The 10,654-nt window shown below is 40.0% G+C and overlaps 2 protein-coding genes across 10 annotated transcripts in view; one reads left to right on the top strand and one right to left on the bottom strand.

The window, feature by feature from the left end:
- LOC112573092 (alpha-(1,6)-fucosyltransferase-like) overlaps nucleotides 1-10,654 on the top strand; it is a 49,239-nt gene that overhangs the window by 26,730 nt on the left and 11,855 nt on the right. The window lies entirely within an intron of this gene.
- LOC112573094 (alpha-(1,6)-fucosyltransferase-like) overlaps nucleotides 1-10,654 on the bottom strand; it is a 39,535-nt gene that overhangs the window by 9,586 nt on the left and 19,295 nt on the right. The window contains exon 1 of one of the 8 annotated variants that reach the window (XM_025253117.1): nucleotides 448-1,121. The exons of 6 other annotated variants lie outside the window; for them this stretch is intronic. The gene's annotated coding sequence lies outside the window, so the exon portion shown is untranslated. Of the gene's footprint in view, nucleotides 1-442; nucleotides 1,122-10,654 lie in introns of those variants that run through there. One more of the 8 variants, XM_025253114.1, reaches the window with a different exon arrangement.

The raw sequence follows: 10,654 nt of genomic DNA on the forward strand, positions 1-10,654 counted from the left end.
ACGGCCTCTAATAACAGTGTCAGGACGAAAGCTGATACAAGAGTCACAGATGGATGAGTTTGAGCCAGAAAGAAAATCAAGGTGAAGTTGAATAGTTTTGCTAGTTAATACACAAAATGTGCGATTTACACATGCCGGCACTGTCGTCGAAACAATATTTTAGAACAGGAATAACAGTCAAAGTGAAATGACATAATAGTTTGTACTTTTCTGGAACACTATATTCGTTTTTTTTTTCCATTGCTGTAGCAATATTGGATCACATCCGCCATTAATTTGTACAACCGACTGAAGCCACGCAAGTGGATTAAAAGTGTTGTGTGCTAACATAAATAAATCAGTAAACTACTCACTAGACTGTGTCAGCTCTGTTACAGACATTCATGGCAAAGCAATTAAAGCCATTTTCATAAGAGAGAGAGAGAGCAGAAACTATGCGCACCTCACATGAAACAATGAATCAGCAGTTCACTGGGTGCTGCTTGCCTCCTGTAGAACTCTCTTGTCGAGCAAATGGCTTCCTCTGATATTCTGTAGTTTATTACCAGCTTATCCCAACTCGATGCGTTAGTGTGGGGTTCGTAACCCCGTCTGGTGTGAGAGCGTTGATAATAAATGCCACAGCCTGGTCGTGTCCAATGTCTCCCTCTGGTAACGCTCGTCCTTAATAAATGTCACCTGAATTCACACTCTGGGTGGGTCTGTGCTGTAGATTATTCCAATCGACCAATCGCTGATAACCTTGCAGAAGAATGCCTTCTCAGTGGTTGTCAGGTGAGGCTTTTGTTTTTGAGCTATCCAACATTTTTCTTACAAGGTTACCATGACTACTGTGTAGAGTTATATGGATGAAGGACAGGCACCAACTGTTTTTTGAGTAGTTTTAGCTCATCTTCCGGTGTTATCATTCAGAATGATGTATTTGATACTCAACGCTAGTGCCAGGGGTACGGATAAGTAGAGAGGTAGGGAAGCTTTTATGCCATCAAGGTGTTCATTTGTAAGGTCCTGACAGGCTACGCTGACTGATCCCGGGGTATCTAGGTCAGCTCAACAGGCGCAGTCCAGCGGAACGGCGGGTGCAGACCCGGTTACAGTACACCTAAGTATAGGTGACCTATTTTAAGACCATCATGCCTTCACGTGACATTCAAATGAGAGGATGAAGCTAAGTAAAGCTAAGGCGATCATCCAAAACCTACTCGGTGCTAACTAATGCAAGGCTGGAGCAATAATCATGATAGCAGTAAGATATGCTACTTATATACTGTATTTTATTGTCTTTTGTATTTGAAGTGTAAGTACTCTATACAATGGTTTCTTTCTTTAATTTCAACTCGGTTTGCGTGAATACGGGTATTGGTCGATTCGATCATCGGGCAACTCGACCAAGTTCTTCAGGTGATTCGACACAGGTATACACGACTTTGGCAGTAGTTCTGATTCTTAGATATTAAAGCAGCTACTCTGCATCCAACCGAGGTTGTTGCTGCAATTTTATTTTTAAATTAGAACCATTAGTCTATCCCTCTTCTTTGTTATTGCGTGAAGCCAAGTAAAGCGAATGCGAGCATCGACCCGGCCTGCCAGAGGCGGGAAGGTCTTGCGTCTGTTGGGAAGTGGGGCAAACGTGCGGGAGACGTGTCAGGGCATGGTCTCTGGGCGGTGACAATGACCTGTATGTCGTAGCTTTTTCTCCCACAGCCTGTTGTCGCGCTCGACATCCACGCCCGTCATGTCGCACCCCTTCCCGTTCTATTTCCTCCCCTGTGTAGGTGAGGCAAGTCAAGGAACAGGGTCAGACCACGAACTTGTATTACCGGACTGCTGCCAGACTATTTTTTTTCTCCCCAAGTTAACTGCGAAAACGAGGCATGAGAAGACAAAGCTTCTGGTTTATTCACATTCTTTGTTTAGGCTCACCGAGACTAGCAGCGGATCACTTCGCAAGAAAAAGAAGCAACAACATGCATTTCATTTAGCTTTTGTTTTTTTTTGTTGGTTTTTTTTTTTTAAACTGAAGATGTGGGATTTTATCTCGAAAGGTCTTCTCCATCTTTTTTATTTTATACTGCTGAGTTTTGTCGATGTGTCCATAGACGGTTACACTGAAACCAGCGTTTGTGATGCTGTAGCGAGACAAATGTTCCAACCTAGAATCTCGTTCCAAGCGAGGTGTGAATCTTGTTGTAAGGACAGAACCGAACTGTCAGCGAGAGTCAATGGTCTGTGCACACTACAAAATTAAATTTAACAGTTGAGAAACACCGGAAACTTTTAGGTTCAAAATATTACAGCCTGCAAAGAGATGTGGATAGTGCACTATTTTCTTTTGATATCACTGCGCGAGTGAGTGTTGAATCGTCTGCTAAAGAGCAACTACAAGTAACTACAGGTCAAATTTGAAATAAAAATAACATGAAAAAGCTTCACACATACAACTCAAGATTTATTTTTGGTTTTGATAAATAAAATTAAAAAAAAAAAATGTCTGCTAAATAATTCAGCAACACTAGAAGACCCAGCGTCTGTATTCCTCACAGGAACAGACGCGGCAGCTAACATGGCCGCCACTCTTGCCTATTTGTGTTGATAGTCAGCAGGACCTATACAGGACGACCAGTCCAGTCTTTGTTAAGCAAGTTCAACCGACCTTCACACCCGACCGACCTCCAAAAACATCCCCGCACCTCCACCCTGTCACTACTTGACCTCCTCGTGCTCTCCTTCGGTGACGGGGTCGTCGTCCGGTCTGTAATTACCCCCCAGCACGCACACCGCCAGCCTGTACCTGTCCTGTGTGCGTGTGCTAGGTGTGTATGCGTGCCATCTCCCATACTTCCATACACATATACAATGTTCCATGCTACTATACTAGTGCCACTGTAATGCCACCTTTTCCAAAATATATTCCACATATAGATATTACATATTGCATTACAAAAGTGCACAATGATTCAAACAAATAATATTCTGTAGCCATAAGTAGGTCTGTAGTAACAGTTTGGACTGCAGCAACAACTAAAAAAAATAAAAAAAACCCAGTAAAACCGTCAAACCTTACCAGTTTCTTTATCATGTGAAGGCAGTTTACTGCAACACATTTCCCCCTGTAATCTTTGCCTTCCCTTTGTAATCTTTTTCTGGCTTCACAGCCCAGTTGCTGGCACTCTCTGGACCACAACTGGATCTGAAAGCCAGCATTGGGGTTTTCTGATGACATGCATGTTGACACACACACAGAGGAGCACTTGAATGAACAAAGTAGAGCTCAGGACTCAGATGTGTGATAAGCATGTGGAATAAGACACCCCTACATCGATACTTTAGAAACATCAGTTCCACTCTAGTGCCATGTACTTTGCCTGACTGTTTCAAAACTCGAAATGAATAGCTCACTAACAGCATAAGAACAGTCACATAAGATGACTTGTGTATTAGCTACAGAAGTATAGCATTGGTTTTAAAATACAATCATAGGCATGCACGAACAGAATCTCTGCAATCTTTGAGGATAAGTCTACAAAGCATATCAAACATACATTTCTTTTCTCACTACAGCAAGCATTAAATGCTGTTGTTCGTTTTCCTTCCATAATGTGAAGAGACAAAAATGTTTCTGTCTTAGGATTTTGTACCCATGGTTATCACTCAAAACTTAGAAAGGTATCCATGATTTATAATTTTAATTGTATGTGTCTCTAGTTCTCTCACATACATTCAGATTCAACTTTGAGTATTTGAGCTTCAAACATTTTTTCTTGCTGCACTTTCTAAACGGAGACAATAAACTAAAAATATATGTATATCTATGTATATTTACATTGTTCTTAATTTTCTTTTGTTTTGGAGGGCTTGGTAGTTGGCTGGTTATGTTTCAGGGTAGTCAACAGCTAATTTTACTTGACTTCGATATGTTTTTGGGTTGGTTTTTTTAAACTTGAGCCCTGTTATTTCTCTTTTAACTGCTAAATTTCAACCATTTTCTTCGAACTGCTGACACTGAACAGAAGACCTTGTGGCCGGGTGGATTAAAACAGGTCGGCGATGCTGGAATGCGCCGCGGTCTGCACCTTGAAACTGCGAAACTGTGCCTTGATACCACGTGACCATTTGGTTGAACACGGGTGTGCCGGGTGGATGATCATGGATTGGTCGGAAAGACTACAATGGCGCACAGTCTCGCCCCACTTGCTGTATTCAGGTGTTTCAACTCCATTGGAGCTTCCAGTTTGCTGTGACATCGTTTATCGACGTTGTCAGGCACAGGTGGTCGTCTGCTTCTCTCAAACAGCTTCATCAAACAGTGATGAAGGCTTGGAGAGTTACCTGCTAACAAAAGCTCTTCACTGTACAGAGAATAATGAAGGGTACAACAGCGTGCAGAGACATGTGTAGAGAACATCCAGCCTACAAACCAATGTGAGATCCGGCGACAGCGAGGAAATTACCTGCAGACGACTGTTGGATCATTGTTTTTCATGAAAGGTGCGAATATTTTTGTTGTGGATTATGAGTGTGGCTTTAATTGCATATTTACAACTGTCTTTAAAAGGTAGAACTGACACAGTGTAGTGAGTAGTTAACTTTTTAAATTTATTTAACAAAAACACTCGTAATCCAACTATGTAGTTTCAAGTGGCTGTAGTTAAGTAGAAATTAATGGTGAAGTGATAACCCACCCACCCCTGACAAGGGTAGTTGTCTAAACTATTGGCTACCCAGTCTTTTTACACACACACACTACTGACACTTCATCTGATGTGACATCTGATCTGGACGGCAGGTGACACAAACCAGGTTGGGTTAGTTCTGTGTAAAATATGCTGGTGTATAGATGGGGGTGATAAGGTCTGTTTGTCTTGTTAAATTTTATTTTTGCTCCAGCCTCAGGCTGCACCTCAGTCAGAGTACACATAGACATGTCGGGAAATACAACCAACAACCAGCAAACAAGAAAACCAAAACATTGACAAGAATTAGGAGCGAATTTGACTACCAGCTATTTTACAGCCAGTAACAGGTGCTTAACATGTGCAGCCAGGTGTGAAAACACGCTAAGTAGAACAAAAGCTCTCTCATTTCACAATCACAATCACTTGCCTAAATAAATGATAGGAATAAAAAGAAAGAAGGGACTTGAGCTATTGTTGTATAGTAGTATGGAGCATTGTATGTAGTAGTAGGGAAGATGGCACGATACACACGCACACAGGACAGGCGGTGGGAGGTAATTACTGACCAAAGGAGAGCGGGAGGGGTCGACTAGGGACAGGATGGAGGTGTGGGGATGTTTTCGAGAGATGTGGGGTGTGCAGGTCGGGTAAAGAGGACAGGAGCCCCAAACCGTCAGGAGACAGGGCAAAGGTGAGAGCTAAGCTTCATCGAGAGCTTGAGTGTGTGGTGTGGAGGTTTCGCTTTAGGTAAGGCGATATTTACTGTGGGCGGTTTTTTTTTTTTCATCTGAACGAGGGAAGGTAGGTGCACACTGTGCTGACTTTTCCCCTAATTCTCTGGCCCCGAGGCAGGGTGGAGATCACAGGCAATAAACCGAGCAATAACATTCCTTTCTCACCCGAGTGCTTGCTGTTGGCGTTGAGAAAGCTGAAGTGAAACGGTTTGCAACTGAACATAATGTCAGGGTTAGGACCGACAATTAATGTACTCTCCATAAAACAGACAGAAAAATAAGGAAGATAAAGTTGAACAGCGGAAATGACACAAACATAAAGACAACTGAATTTTAAAACTTTAGTTTTATATTTTTTGTCTCTCTGTCTTTATCTCTCTTTATCTTTCTTTACTCATAAGGGATGATAATATTCAATATTTTCAGTTTATTCCCCTGGTGACTGACATAAAATACATCTGTGTTTGGGTGCAATGTTCGTATCTTTACAAATCGGACACAATTCACACCTGTAATACAATGAGATAATAATTTACCATCCATGTTAGCATTTTCAAAACTGAAATTGTTCTAACCACGGTACAGCTCCACAGGACAAGTGTATTGTCTCTATAGAGATGTCTAAAACCACTCGTATGTTAAAACGGATTTTTATCTTGCTTACTTTACATATTTGTTATTCTGTGATATCAATTGTAGGATCAGTAGCAGAGTTAATTTTTGTGGTTCCATTGTCATACTGGTGATTTTGCTTTGCACTCAAAACTTGGGGGGAATGCAAACATAGACAGTCTATGTAAACACGGACTACAAGCCCAATATTGATATCCCGTTTGTGAAGAGAGAAAGATAAGAGATATAGAGAAACACAAAAACAGGCAAAGGACAGGCAAAGGTCCCACAGTGAACAAAACATGGCGGGATGCTTTGCATGATTAAGCTTCTGACTGCAAAACATCAGTTCAGCCGCCGCCCCAGTCTGAACAGTAAACATTCGTGTCGGGTAAACAAGCGTTGTAGTCGGTAGCTCTACACATTCTATAAAAATATCAAGCATTTAAATTCACTGTCGGTGGTAAACTGCTTGACCATAGTGCTGGCAACAACTGTGATCCAAGTGAAGTTGCCTAGACTGAAGGTGTATGTTAAATGTCAAATTCTCCTTTGTCAAAAAATAAACTTGTCCCCAGTTTGCACATTTTTACAATGCAATAAAGTTTTTATTGAAAAAACAGGAATTTACTAGCTGTGACTCCCTATAACTCTCATCCAGGCTTAGGGCATATGGAGGCCATTGTACAATTAATTTTATGTCCATGCGCTGCAGCTGTTCAGTCTACATTCTTGTCAGATGAAAAAGCTGTGGATGTTTTTCCATCCACTTACCTCTTATGCTAGCAATATTGTTACAACTCCCTTCACAAAAAAACTGGGGAATCGGGAAGCTAGCAAATAATTATCTGTACACACTTTTTGGATTTTTTAACATAATAGTATTTTATCTTAAATTAGTCTCAAACCGGTGTTTTTATTACAAATATTACCTCAGGAATGGAGTTGTTTCTCTTGAATTAAAAGGAACAAACTGATACAAAAGGCCAATGACACGTCCATGGTAATTATTTTGGACAGTAGGAACCGGCTAGTGTAGCAAACACAATAAGACTTTTCAATGTCATGTCAAAACAAATTATCAAAGTAATTTATTAGGTGAACAAAAAGTAGAAAAGGTAATTTCAGATGGAAACCTCATGGACATCACACTTTCCTTATCTTCCCTGGAAGGACTTACTTTTTTCCAGTATCTCTACTTGCCCTGTGACACTCGCCCTCCTCCAACTGCTAAGACAGTTTGAATGTGTGACATCCGTTGTGGGTAGTTGATCAGATACACAAAGGTATATGACTTTTGAATGTAGGAGCATTTCTATCCATGCATGTGTATGTAGCATGTGTGCAAGCACTTTGTCAATGCCATGAATTCTTGCACCAGGAGGAGATATGGAGTACTAGTTAGTTTATTCCTTGTTGCTCCTTTGAGAAGTATAAGGCCGCATGTGGTACCAAGTATTCATTATTATTAGCAGTAGTGGTGATGGTAGTGGCTGTAGCAGTAGTTTACTTTCATTGTACAAACACAGAGAGCTGTGAATTACAACAAAAAAATTTATTATTATATTCTTGTCTTCTTTGGGAACCGTCTAATTATAGACACATCATTTGAAGCTTGAACTTCTGCTGTAGCTCTTGGCATCTTTCGTTTTACAACTTCAACCAAAGGGATAAACCATAGTCAGGTTACCGCTTCTTAAAGGGTAACCAGAGCGAAGCATTTTCTCTTTATGATCGGAATAAGTTCATTAAAAAATAATTTCGAAAATATGATTACATAATTATGCTTCCTTATTAAGATATAAGCCTTCAAACATCGACATTCTCACCTGCCAATAATCAAGCAGAAGAAAATAAGAAAATTACTGTCATACACTGGAGAGCTTCATTGCCTGTAAGAGGTATTTGTAACAGTGAGTGTTTCTCAGTTCAGCGAATCTCTGCGTGTCTTCCAGGCGAAAGAAGAAACATTGTTCAGGTGTTCAAAAGCGATTTTTGTTCAGAAAATGAAACTGCTGATTTTTAATACACCTCTACAGATGTGAACTTTATTTTGAAGTCGACCATGATCAAGCCTAAATTTTGACTGAAGTTAAAAATATATTAATTTACAAACCAAATCCACTCGATAACGTTCATCTCCTCTAAATCAAACGGTAACGGACAACAATCACGGTCATTGCAGTATATTATCGATTTGTTATTACTATGTGGGTCGATTTGAGTTTTCCTGTGATTGTTCATAATGACATTTTACCATGAAAAATATAACAAAATTATAAAAATTTGATACTTATTTATTGATGTAAAACTTATTTCTTCCTCGTTTAGCTGCATGCAAAATTTACTATTTATCTATTCTTATTCGCACTTGTTCGCGTTTAAGTTCCTCATACATTTCTCACCCACCATTTAAATGAGTACAAAATAACTCCATCTGAGTGTCGAAGAGAACATTCAGCAAGAACATATTTTGTCCTGCTCTTTTTTTTCTGTTATCAACGATTGCATCTTTACTCTTCGATTTCAGCTCATGCTCTATTTAGAAATATTACCCTTTCGTGAGTACCATCCTTTTTTTAGTTATCCAGGTGTAGTGAAGAGAAAAAGTAGTATAATATTTCTCATGCCTCTTACTCATAAAATACCAGTGAAGTATTTTTTTCTCTGAAACTTGATCCTCTGGTTTTCACCGATTTTCGCTCAGCACTCGGGTTAGCCTTTAACTACAGGGGGAAAAAACCTCTTGTTGTTACTGAGTTTTAGAGGGAAATATTGAAGTATTATACTTGGTGAGGTCGAGTTTCAAAGTAACAGTGAGTTATTCCCAGGGTTAAAGGGGTGGGGAATAAGGAAAACGGCGGGGTGGCGCTAAGGAGACGTCAGCAGCGATCTGACGTTCTTGTCACTCTTTACAAACTTGTGGAGTGGCTGCTAGGCACACACTGTTTACAGAGCACTTGTAGGGCGGGTGAAGAAAGAGAGGGAAGGGAAGCGTCGGACAGACGTGAGGCCCAATCTGTGAGCAGAGGCACATCCAGGGAAGGTCACCCTAACACCTAATGCTTGCTTTTTCTTCTTGTGATGCATTTTTTGAAAATGATTAATTTTCATTTTTTTTAAAGATTTGTTGCTGAAGAGACAAAAAATGTGGATTTACCCTACTTCTCCTTCATTTAATTGACCATACTTACATACAAAATAAAAGAATGTGTGATTCGACTGTTCTGGACGAGCGAGCGGGCAATTAATCACATTTTATCAGTTTGACGCTTGAAAGTGCCTATCACTATTTTTATTTTAAAAAGTTCTTTGGAGAAAACAGAATTACTGATACTGTTGTATACTTGATGACAGAGAGACGGAGGAAAAAATGCCTTGTGGCTATAGCTGCTTGAAATGTGTTCATGTAGCATTCTTGTTTATTTTTATTCTTAATTTATTTTAATGTTCCTTCCTCCCCTGCAAACAGTGGGTATAGGCCATAGTGTGCTATGGTTGACTGTGGTAACCGTGTACTTGCCTTCTGTGTTTACACCTTGTGCTTGGTCACAATGAATGGTAATGACACTCATCCCTCCGACGCCTAGAGCCCAGACAGAAATAAGTGTTTGTGAAGCCAGATTAACAGCATCATAAAAATGTAAGTGTATCTCTCTTACACCCGACTCTGTGGGACAAAAGCATGGATTTTTTTTCAAGCCTTTAAAGCTGTTTGTTACGGAGTTAGTGAGCGGTTAACCAGCTTTATATCCCTCGGAGCCAGCTTCCTGCTTTATCTTCTCCAACCCTGTAGGGCAGGGGTGTCAAACTCAATTACCCAGCGGGCCAAATCTCACATCACACACAAGGTGGCGGGCAAAGTTATATTATGTCCGAAAACTTTTTATTGAACACTAAAAAAGATGAACTTTTGTATAATTTTGTGTAAACAAAAATCATACAAACCAAGGCTTTGCAGTTTCTTTTAATTTTGATTTTGTCAAAGACGTTTGACATCTTTTCTTGACACCAAGTTTGTTTATGTTTTATGAGTAATTTCTGTGTGGTGGAGATTGTCAGATGGACTGCAAGTGTACATCAGTAAGACGACTCCTGTGTGATGTTTTGTTGACTTCATCACAGAGAAAAGTTGCTCACACAAATATGTGCTGCAAACATGCTCAAGATTCGAGCCGCATGTAAGACGAAGTGGGCATCGTTTGTGGGAGGGAATGAGTGAACTGTTGCAGCCCCACACAGTCGTACTTTGCCTTCAGTCACTCATTACACTTTCTTTAGCATTCTGTTTCTGCATTCAGGCTTTTCAACTTGTCCTGATGTTTAGTCTCGTAATGCCGTCTAAGATTATATTTGTGGGTCACAGCTATTGTTCTCCACAAAGTAACACTGTTTATCGCTGATATTAAGTAAACATGTAGTCAGCCCTCCCATTGGCTTTGAAAGACTGTTTTCCAAAATCAACTTTTCTCTTGGCCATTTTAACGGCTAACTTTAAATTTGAAATTTGATTGCTATGAAATTACAAATATCCTTCAATACACAGTGTAATGGTTCTCGATCTTTATTAAGTAAATAACATTAAATAAAAGTCTTTAGAAAAGTACAACACGTGCTTACTCTGATCATTGC

This window comes from Pomacea canaliculata, linkage group LG10, assembly GCF_003073045.1.
Source record: "Pomacea canaliculata isolate SZHN2017 linkage group LG10, ASM307304v1, whole genome shotgun sequence".
Classification (NCBI taxonomy): Eukaryota; Metazoa; Mollusca; class Gastropoda; order Architaenioglossa; family Ampullariidae; genus Pomacea; species Pomacea canaliculata.